This window comes from Pinus tabuliformis, chromosome 4_1, assembly GCF_031772625.1.
Source record: "Pinus tabuliformis cultivar Carrire ecotype Pingquan chromosome 4_1, CPIR1, whole genome shotgun sequence".
In the NCBI taxonomy this organism is placed as follows: domain Eukaryota; kingdom Viridiplantae; phylum Streptophyta; class Pinopsida; order Pinales; family Pinaceae; genus Pinus; species Pinus tabuliformis.
In genome coordinates this window covers 360,368,062-360,380,009 of record NC_142303.1, presented here as the reverse complement: position 1 = coordinate 360,380,009, position 11,948 = coordinate 360,368,062, and the positions used below count along the sequence as shown (strand labels likewise).

General features: G+C 35.6%; 1 pseudogene; it reads right to left on the bottom strand.

Annotated features, from left to right (window-relative positions):
• Positions 1 to 5,746: 5,746 nt before the first annotated feature.
• Positions 5,747 to 9,562, bottom strand: LOC149175786 (putative flavin-containing monooxygenase 1; annotated as a pseudogene).
• Positions 9,563 to 11,948: the final 2,386 nt, after the last annotated feature.

Below are 11,948 nucleotides of genomic sequence, written 5' to 3'. Positions count from 1 at the left end.
AAGTGAAACTCACAGCAGCGAATGAAAAGAGGAATTTTTACAGTAGGTTGATTTGAGAATATGCAAATGCAAGGGAAGCAGGCGTGTGAGTAAAGTTACACAGCAATGTAAGAAAATTTGTATGTAGAGAAAGTTTTTTTTGTTTGTTGGTTAATATGAAATGTAATGCTCCGCAGAAAATGTAAAAGAGATTTTTATAGCAGTAAATGTAAGTTTTATTTTTACACACAGTAGTGGAAAATTTCCAGAAGAGACAGAGTAATTTTCTTTTTTGTATGGAACTGGAAGTTCTTGGTGAATGCCTCTGTTAAGAGGAAGATCCTGTTGTAACAGGTTGTTTTATTAATGAATACAAAGTGTTTTTATGTGTGTGGAAAACTCTGTTCCTCTTCAGCAAACAATTTTTTTTGCTTCTCTGTGCTAAGATCCTGTGCCAAACAGAGCATTTTCTCTGTTCATTATTTTGTTTTGGAATTTAAATAGAAAATTCTCAACAGTGGTATCAGAGCTTGTCCAGGCTCTTTGAAGGTGTCAAAGAAGCTGAAGGAAGGGTTTCTTGCTGTAGCATCTTCTCCAGCAGAGTGAAGACTCAGTAAAAAATCCAAGGTATTTCTCAAGATTTTTTTTGTGTTGAAGACAGTTAGTGATTTTAAACACACAGTCAAGTATTTTGAAGAGTGCAAGAATGGTTGGCTCCAGCACCAGCACTAGCATGGGTATCTTTAATACTCAACTCCCACAGTTTAATGGGAAAAACTATGAATATTGGGCAATAACCATGAGAGCTTTGCTTGCCTCACAAGATTTATGGGAATTTGTTGAGGATGGTTTTGAAGAACCAGCAGATGAAGAAGAGTTTAATAACTTAACTCAGGCAGAGAAAGATCTGTTGAAGAGCTATAAGAAGAAGGACTCAAAAGCCCTCGTATTTTTGTATCAAGCAGTGCATGAGAGTGTGTTTCCAAGGATAGCAGCAGCCAAGACATCCAAAGAAGCATGGAAAACTCTCAAGACAGCCTATCAAGGCATGGAGAAAGTGAAGACAACAAAACTACAGTTGCTGAGGAGAGATTTTGATAATCTTTGCATGAAGGAATCAGATAACATTGACTCATTCTTCACACATGTGATTGGTTTGGTCACACAGATAAGGTCTCATGGAGAGATTCTTGAAGAAAGTAGGATTGTGGAGAAACTATTGAGGGTCCTACCCTCAAAGTTCGATGTGATTGTCACCACCATAGAAGAGACAAAGGATCTCACAAACTTCACAGTTGATGAACTACATGCATCACTGATAACACATGAGCAGAGATTGAGTAGAAATGAAAACTCATCTCTAGAGCATGCCTTCAAGACCCAGATGTCCTTTGGAAGAGGAAGAGGTCAAGGCAGAGGAAACAAGAGAGGAAGAGGCAGAAGCCAAAATAGAGGTGGAAGAAACAGTTCAGTAAATGCTCAAGGAAGAGGCAACAATCCAAATCAGAACCAAGGCCAAGGCAGCAGCCAACAAAGTGGACAACATCATGCTCAAGGACAAAGGTATGAAAAATCCAATGTCCAATGTTATTATTGTAAAAAATATGGGCATTATGCAAATGAATGTAGGAAGAAGCAGCATGATATGAGTAATAGAACTAGTGCAAATTTCACTAGAGAAAATATCAGCCAAAACAATTTGTTTTTAGCCTGTAATATTGCTGAAGAAAAGAGTGAAGATGTATGGTTTCTAGACTCCGGTTGCAACAACCATATGACAGGAAACATAGCCCTGTTTTCCATGTTAGATCAGAATGTGAAGTCACAAGTCACACTAGGGACTGATAATAAAGTTTCTGTTATGGGAAAAGGAGAAGTAAAAGTTTTAACAAAGAAAGGAGAAAAGAAAACCATAGCAGATGTTTATTATGTTCCTGGAATGAAATGTAACCTCTTAAGTATTGGACAACTTGTTCAAAAGGGTTACAATGTTTTCTTTGTGAATGATGTATGCACCATCATGGATAGAGCACCCAGCAAACAATGTATTGCTGAAGTGAAGATGAGAAGGAATAGGATGTTCCCTCTCAGAATGAAGGCAGATTTGAAAAATGAAGAAGTAATTGCAGCAGTGACTCAAGAGGCTTTCCAAAGTGAACCAAAGGATGAGATTTGGTTGTGGCACTTGAGATTTGGACATCTCAATTTTGGAGGTCTTAATTTGTTGAGTAGAAAAAAAATGGTAAGAGGATTACCATTGATAGAGAAACCAGACAGCCTTTGTGAAGGTTGTATCTTGGGGAAACAACACAGAGAAAGTTTTCCATCTGGGAAAAGCATAAGGGCAAAATCACCCTTAGAGATTGTCCACTCAGATTTATGTGGACCGATGCAAAGTCCATCACTTGCAGGCAGCCACTATATACGAACATTCATTGATGATTTTACAAGAAAAACTTGGGTTTATTTCTTGAAGAACAAAAGTGAAGTGTTTGAAAGATTTTGCAATTTCAAGGCACTGGTAGAAAACCAAAGCGGGTTGCATATCAAAGTTCTAAGAACTGATAGAGGAGGTGAGTATATCTCCAAATAATTTCTACATTTTTGTAGAGAAAATGGAATTCATAAGTAGTTTACCACTAGGTACACCCCGCAGCAAAATGGAGTTGTCGAAAGGAAGAATAGGACAATCATGGATATGGCAAGGAGCATGTTAAAAGGAAAACATTTGCCAAATGATTATTGGGCTGAAGTTGTACATTGTGCAGCATACATTTTGAATAGATGCCCTACAAAAGCAGTCATGAACAGAGTGTCGGAAGAAGCATGGAGTGGGAGAAAGCAAGGAGTCACCCACATGAAAGTTTTTCGATGTGTGGCTTATGCACACATTCCAGATAAGCTAAGGAAGAAGTTGGATAGAAAAGGGGAGAAATGTGTTTTCATTGGATACAGTGAGGAATCCAAAGCTTACAGGTTGTATAACCCATCCACCAAGAAGCTCATTGTGAGTAGAGATGTTCAGTTCATTGAGGAGGAAGCTTGGGATGGAAGCATAGAGAAGACATTTAATGTTAAAAGCTCTTTGTCACATGATGAAAATGATGAGGAGATTGCTGAAATACATCCCCAAACAGCAACACCAACACAAGGACAGCAAGGGACGCCCTTGAGGAGAAATGAAAGTGCTTCTACAAGCACACCACAACGAGGAAATTCAAGTGCTTCTTCAAGCACTTGTACACCAAATGAAAGAGGTAAGAAGTTCAGAAATTTAAGTGATATTTATGAGCAAGAGGTAGCAAACGAAGGTATGAACTCTTTGTTCACTTTATATTGTCATGTTGATGACCCTGTTCATTTTGAAGATGCAATTAAGGATAAGAAATGGATAGAAGCTATGGATGAGGAGATCAAAGCCATAGAAAGAAACAAGACATGGGATTTAGTTGAATTACCAAAAGGAAAAGAAGACATTGGAGTTAAATGGGTTTACAAGACCAAGAGTAATGCTGAAGGAAAAATAGAAAGACACAAGGCAAGATTGGTTGTCAAAGGATACAAGCAGCAGTATGGGAGAGACTATGAAGAAAATTTTGCACCGGTTGCTAGAATGGAAACAGTGAGAGTAGTGCGGTCCATAGCAGCACAAAACAAGTGGAAAGTTTACCAAATGGACGCGAAGTTAGCATTCCTAGATGGAGTGTTAAAAGAAGAGGTTTACATTGAACAACCTCTAGGCTATGAAAAGAAAGGCCAAGAGCACAAAGTGTGCAGATTGAAGAAAGCTCTTTATGGGTTGAAGCAAGCACCAAGAGCATGGTACAGTAGGATAGATTCCTATCTACTGGAAAATGGATTTGACAAATGTGAGGGAGAACCCACCCTCTACATCAAAGAAAAGGATGGCAAAATACTGATTGTTGTGTTATATGTTGATGATGTTATTTTCATAGGTAATGATGATTATCTTATTAAAAACTTCAAAAAAGTCATGAAAGAAGAATTTGAAAAGACTGACATGGGTTTGCTGAACAAAATGGAAATGGGATTTTTATCTCACAAGAAAAATATGTTAATGAAGTGTTGGAAAGATTTAACATGCAGGAGAGCAAGGCAACAATCACTCCCACAGTGATGGGATTAAAACTCAGCAAAGAGGACAGCAGCAAGGATTTTGATCCTAGTTTGTACAAGAGCATAGTTGGCAGCCTCATGTATTTGACTACAACTAGGCCGGATATAATGTATGTTGTTAGTTTAATTTCCTATTTCATGGAGAGGCCAAAAGAAGCACATTGGCAGGCAGCAAAAAGGATTTTGAGGTATGTTAACGGTACTAAAAGGTTTGGCATTTTATATACTACTTCAGAATGTTCAAATTTAGTTGGATACACTAATAGTGATTGGGCTGGAAGTGTAGATGATCGGAAAAGCACATCTGGTTATGTTTTTCACATGGGTTCAGGAGCCATTTCATGGGCTTATAAAAAACAGCCTATTGTAGTGCTGTCTACATCAGAGGCAGAATATGTGGTAGCTACAGCAGCAGCATGTCAAGTAGTTTGGATGACAAGAATGTAAAGAAGTTTATGCCAAGAGCAAGAAAAAGGAACTGTGATTTTTTGTGACAATAGCTCAGCTATTGCATTATCCAAGAATTTGGTGTTTCACAAGAGAACGAAGCACATTGACACTAAGTTTCATTACATCAAGGAATTGGTAAACAGTGGAGAAATTGTCTTAGAACATTACAGAACTCAGGAGCAAGTTGCAGACATTCTGACCAAGCCTTTGGGACAGAAAATCTTTGAATTTTTGAGGAAATGTTTGGGTATGACTGACAACCCAGCAGTTGAAATTAAAGGGGAGTGTTGAAAATATAATTTCAACTGCCGTGCAGCTGAAAACCGCTAAGCCATTTATCGCACCGCCTTTTCGCGGATAGTGGTATTCACCGGAGGGGCAGCGATACAATCACCATCTGACGCGTGTCCTCAATACATTTTCAAAACAGCTTTTCATCGAAGCATAAAGTTCGAATGAAGAGGGCCGCGCGATATTGTTGTCAGCCGTCGGATTAAATCAACGGTTGATACAAGCCTGCAACAATGAATTTGCGTGATGTGAAGTTTTGTTTTGACCACCGTTTGTTTCAATAAAGCATTTAATAAAATTTACTGTGGTCGTAAATGTAGGTAGAAGTTTTAATTTTAATGTTTTTTATTTTCTCACAGGGGTATGGGTCAAAATATGTATTGTCATATGTTTTTTTTCATTACACATGAAAATGTTAAGTGAAACTCGTAGCAGCGAATGAAAAGAGGAATTTTTACAGCAGGTTGATTTGAGAATATGCAAATGCAAGGGAAGCATGCGCATGAGTAAAGTTACACATCAGTGTAAGAAAATTTGTATGCAGAGAAAGTTTTTTTTGTTTTTTGGTTAATATGAAATGTAATGCTCCGCAGCAAATGTAAAAGAGATTTTTACAGCAGTAAATGTAAGTTTTATTTTTACACACAATAGTGTAAAATTTCGAGAAGAGATAGAGTAATTTTTTTTGTATGGAAATGGAAGTTCTTGGTGAATCCCTCTATTAAGAGGAAGATCCTTTTGTAACAGGTTGTTTTATTAATGAATACAAAGTGTTTTTATGTGTGTGGAAAACTCTGTTCCTCTTCAGCAAACAATTTTTTTTGCTTCTCTGTGCTAAGATCCTGTGCAAAACAGAGCATTTTCTCTGTTCATTATTTTGTTTTGGAATTTAAACAGAAAATTCCCAACAGTAAGGAGAGAAAAGCTCGCAAAACCAATTCTTCTTTCTCAATGGATTCTATCCCATGTCTCTGCAAAGGGTATCGTTGTCCCATATCTGAAAACAGTCCAGACAGATTTTCGAATAGAAGGGTGTAAATTTCTTCATATGCTTGGAATGGATAACGATATCTGCCTCCATTTCCCTGATAATTGGAAGGTCAAATTTTCCCGATAGAAAATGGTCTAGCCACTGAGTACGTATTTCAGTGGAATGTAGATTTGATAAAAATTCCGGATAGCCAAGAATTGCCATACAAGGAATGCGTGGATGGATGAGCCCCCTGTTTATTCTCAGTAGAAAAGTGACTTAGGCGTTTGGGGTCACACCTTCATAGTCACCAACGTTTTCACCTCAATTGAAGCATTTGAATTAACAATGACAATAAACAGGAAAACATTAAAGAATCCAGAGCTGTAATGAATAACTAACCTGTATAGAGGAACTACAGCTGATTTCTCGAGAGGTTCTGCAAAAATCTTTGGAAGTAGTCTCTTCAGTTTTTTTTCACTGTCATAACCAATAGCGAATAGAATAAGATCAGCTTCCACCACTATTTGATCATCTAATACAATCCCCTTACTGTAAAAACCCCAGTTCATAGATTTTCAAAAGTGTATGCAACCTTCCTCTGCTTTTGAAAACAAACCATCTGGAAGCAATGAAATTTGACAAGAAGTTAACTCCTGAAGGAAGCTGTGGTGTGGAACAAGGCTGTACTTTCTCAAAGGAAGTTTCCAAATAAGGTAGAGCTCCACAAACTTGAACATTGCCCATCTCTGCACAAAAAGGGAGACAAACAATGAACTCCTACACTTCTATAACGTTATCTTCACTCTACTACTTTATGTCTATGCAGATTCAGATTTATGTATGGAATTTTTGGTGTTTTGTAGAAGTGAAAATCTTCGGAAACAACTTCTGCAAATTACTCCTAATATTATCCAAGATTTATGCTTTGAAAATTCCAATGAAATAGAGAAAAGAATACCATTGGTGCAAATAGGCGCGATATAAGGTTGTACAGAAACCCTTGACCAGGTTTTTCAAGTAACAACTGGGCAAAACGTGTACTGTAAAAAAATGATAGGGGCACTCCCCAAACGTTGTATGAAGGAATTTTCCAGTGCGCTGCTCTGAACACCAGCGTACAAGGATGGCCACCTTCTCCCCACCAAATGTTAAAGAGAGCTCATCAGTAACCCTATTATACTTAATGAATCAAAAAACATTTATGGTGTAAGGTCTATATTATGTAACAATATATACCTTGATTTGCCTCAGCGCATTCCACCGCTAAATCCATTGCTGACTTCCTAATACTAATAACTACAATTTTTTTCCTTTTGATAAGCTCAGTGGCATTCTTTTCATCCAAGGCTGAGTAGTCCAATGTATGTAAAACTTTTCCTTGAAATATTTCCAGCCCTTTACCAGGAGGAAGTGATGGGATCTTGGCCACATCCCCATATCTACCAATGCATAATATTAAGAATTCAAAATGTTGCCACTGCATGAACCAAGGGAAACCAAAACAATTCAATATATTCCTCGATGGCAGGGAATTTTTCGTGGCACCAAGTGAATCTATCTATTATTTCAAATTAGAAGAGGGTGGTATAATCATTAACCCATTGAAAACATTTGACTTGAATATCTATATATATATATATATATATATAGATAGATAAATTATAATCCTAAAAAATTCTAACAACTTTAAAATTAATTTAAAAAACAAAAACTTCAAATATAAATTGAATTGCTGGTGGGTTTTTTTGATGGGGTGTACTTACAATCAAAAGACGCTGGGTAAATAGGAAATATGAATGTGGGGCATATATTGTATTGGAATTTGGTAAGTTTGATCACTTTTAGTGGGAAGGATGAAGTAGCACAAACTGTTACCATAAAAATATTAGGGGACTCAAAATGTGTTATTGAATGGGTACAGGGATACACTCAATTTAATCTTATCAATCTTTCCGCATGGATGAGGCGTATCTGGATTCTAGAGCAGACCCTTCTACAGATTACATATAGGCATGTATACTCGACCCTTCTACAGATTATATATAGGCATGTGTACCTGGACAGAATGGGGTTGCACACATGTTATCAAAAAGGGGCATTGCATCATAAACATGTTTCATTCACTTTCATTCTTTCCAGCAGGGTTCAGTAATAAATGAAGGAACTATTGAGATCTTGTAGCCAAGCAATTATGTATAAGTGGAGGACAAAGACACTTTAGAAATAAAAATATGGTAATAGATTTTCAAAGTAAAATCATAAGAGATAATGGAGATATGATAAGTAAATAAGATTTTGCACTAAATTTTTACTCAAAAAAAGACAAATAAGTAACCATTTTTTTTTATTTTTTTTTAAATATATATCAAAAAAAAACTATTGTAATCACCTTTATTAATGAAAAATAATATTTTTTTTAACTTAAAAAATAAGAAAAAGTTTAAAAAATCAACTAAACTTAAACGTAATAAAGAAAATATTCATGTTGTACTCGCCAATTTATTTGTTATACACGATATTCCTTAATAATAATAAATTGCTATAATTACGCTGTAAGGTGTTACCTCTAAAATGAACTTTCCTTTGATCTTTGTTGTCTTCATTATGCTCGTCTGATTTGATGTTAGACGATTCAAACATTTATTACCGATCAAAAATCTGGTTTACATAACTAACTTTTCAAACTACCGGCCAGTTGCCCTACTTCTTGCTCTCTCTTCTTCGGCATACCGTTCGATCAAAAATCTTGTTTTCATAACTAAATTTTCAAACTACCTTCCTGTTGCCCTACTTCTTGCTCTCTCTTCTTCGGCATAAATTCACCACGATCGATCGAATGGCTTCACCATGGCCGGAAATAGTGAGCAAACGATACTGAAGTGTCCAATCTATGTATAAAGAATCATTTATAAAATTGTGATGCAATTTCAAATGTGGAAATACTACCATCATGTTTTTCACATCTTAGAAGATCAAGAGCCAATCTTTATTACAAGCATTATATTATCTATAAACTTCAGATAATGTACATAATTTAGCTTTATCTTCTACTTTTGCATGCAATTTTCTTTATTAATTCTTATTTTAAATGATCATTTACATGTCAAGATTGTTTCTAAATTTATGCCTTACCCCGTTTTCTTTGCAATATCTGGTGCAAATGCCAGTTATTTTACTATTACCTTAATAATTGGTTGAATTGATCAATTAACGGGTACCAGGCATGTACCCATAAAAAGAGACAACCATATTGTATCCTCTATCTGTCTCTACCTCTGTGGATTCTCCATTGCTTTTCTGCACACCCACTTCCCAAACTACATTATTGGCATATGGACCTCCGTTCTTACCCCATAACCCAGCATGTTCCAGACTGTTCTCACAATATTCTTGACCAATATATCGAATCTCCACCACTTTGGAATTGAAGTGAATGTAATCAAGCAATCCAAAATGCATGACATAGCTCTGGAAGTAGTCCAGCACCTTAGAGTGCTGTGGGAATTGGTTAGTTACATGGCTTGGCCATGGAAAATCAGTAAATTCGAAGGCAGGGCGACTAGTCTGTAACTTTGTTGAAGAAAATGTTTCTCTCCGCAGGCCGCCAATTCCTTGTTTTGCTTCAAACATCGTGGGCTTCAGATTTCGACTCAGTAAATATTTGGTTGCAAGGAGACCACTCATTCCTGCCCCTATGATACAAACCCTTCTATTCTCAGTCTTACCTTCCATCACCAAATTCTCTATGTAGTTAGCCACCAATTTGTCTAGCAAATTTTAGCACTTAACCAATGCCAGTCAGACGGAACAGATTTCCAAGCGTGGCTACTGCAGTGAGCGCACGTTCGAGAAATCAGAGAATTCCAACTCTCAACGTTAATATTGTACGCCATCCACGTTAACTTGAGGCATCCACATTTTTCAGTCTCCACGTAAAGCAAATTTGTCACTTTGAAACAGACAAAATCAATAATTTAGCTCCAGGCAAAAAGAAAAATTCTTAATTTCACATAGCCTGCTGTTCGTTTCAATTCCAACCAAGTTTTCATGATTTTATCAACGTCTCTTTCACATGGGACATAATTCTAGATTGAAATGACTTCCCTAAACAGTATTTGAGGAGGAAAGCTCTCCCGTGCAGATTTGGAAAGCTTTCCTGTGGAGTCCTGTTCTAAGGCGAAGTTTGCGTTCAATTATTATGTATGTTTTTTCTTAAATTTAAAGATAATTTTTTTAATAAAATTATTATCTTTTAATATCTCAAATGTATAAATAAATCAAAATTTTAAAATTTCCCTACAATAAATTTAATATATATATATATATACTTTGTTCCAAAAGTCTCAATCAAATGTGTCGTGGACGTAATTACTCTGTTTTGGAAATGGTGTAAACGCTGTCTAATTTATTGAATGGGAGACTTTGAACTGATGTCGAATTTAAAAGACTTCATTCAAAGTTTTATGAAAACCTAAAAAGGTTTTATTCGAATAGTATTCAACGTTACATTAAAAGTTTATTGTTAAATAGTTCTTAAAAGTTTATTGTTAAATAGTTCTTATATAAATGATTCCAATTTCAATAATCAAAGTATGATTCGGATGGAGTGTGTTTTGATGGGAAACTAACTCACTCAAAATTTCTGATTACATAGCCCTTTTCCAAATACTATATAATGACAAGAGGTTTTTGGTTTAAATATTTTAATCATTAAAGATTGTTTTGAATGAGTAAATGGAGAATTTATTTAATAACTAAAGTGTGTTTTAAAATAATATGTTTAACAATAATGTAAAAAAGTTGTTTTCTAAATAGTGAATAAGTATTACAAACTACTATTTTTACTTAAATTTGTTTTCTAAATAGTGAATAAGTATTACAAAATACTATTTTTATTTTTTTTGGTTGAGGTCATTTTATTGAAAAAAAAATCAATTTGTTAATTTTTTAGATCGAAGTGTAATTGAAATATTCTTTCAACCAATTAATTGCATGTTAATGATAATTTTACTATTTGGAGACATAGTTTGATGTATTAATATTTGTAATATTATTGATGTTAATGTAAATTACTCTCAACACATTTTGGTACCAAAACAACCTTGGGCTTACTCCATTAGATGAAAGCCCAAGGACATGGGAGGAGTAGATTTCATATAGCGATTTTTGTTGTGATTATATGTTTGTTTGTTGTCATTTATTAGTTGGAGCAAGGACTAGAACCGTGCAGAGGAACAAACATTTGGTTGGTAGAGGTTTATGGATTGAAGATTGAGTCAGATAAAGTGTAAACTAGAGTGTTGTATTTGTTGTAGATGCACTATGAAGGATAAATGTTTGAAGGGATTTATTGTTCATGAGATAGACAAGCACACTACATTACATTATGTTAAAGGAAGGTAACTCATGGACTGGGTAGGACAATTGATAATGATGTTGCAAGTTAGAATTATTCACAGGAAGAAGCAAAAAAAACGGAAAGGAAAGAGTAGAGCTTTCCTTGGGGAGTTAAGATTTGTACCTACAATGAAAGGAGAGATGTCATTTTCTATTGAATATTTGAAATGTTGACTTGCCCATGCAAGTTTCCAGTGCATGTCCATAATGGCTATGCATCATGTACCCTTTATGATTGTAAATTACATGAAAGTGAGCACAATTGTTGGAGAAGTCGCTAAAAATAACCATTATTTGTGTGTGGGAAGCTCAACATCGAGCTCAATGAGTGGATTTTCATTTTGCGGGGCTTGAGAGGCTTAACAAGAATTCTCATTGTTAATTAGTTTATAAAAATCATTAGCTAGAAATGACATGGATAAATACGATTGTTGGCACAAGTCATATGATTATGCAAGTTTTAATGGTCATCCACAAAGAAGTTTACCTTCGTCTCTATTAGAGAAGTCCTCTCATGTACCTAGTAAGTATGGGCATGGGCAAGCCACATTATTTGTGGATCTTTTTGAAGCATTCTCTAGATTAGTGTTTCACATAGTCAATGGACAAAGATTCTCAAGCCAAGAACCCCCTATTAATAAGGTTGTGCAATTTTCACATCTTGTTTCAGTATGTCAAAGAAACAAAAGGGCATGCATCAAAGAAATGTGTTGAAAACTCT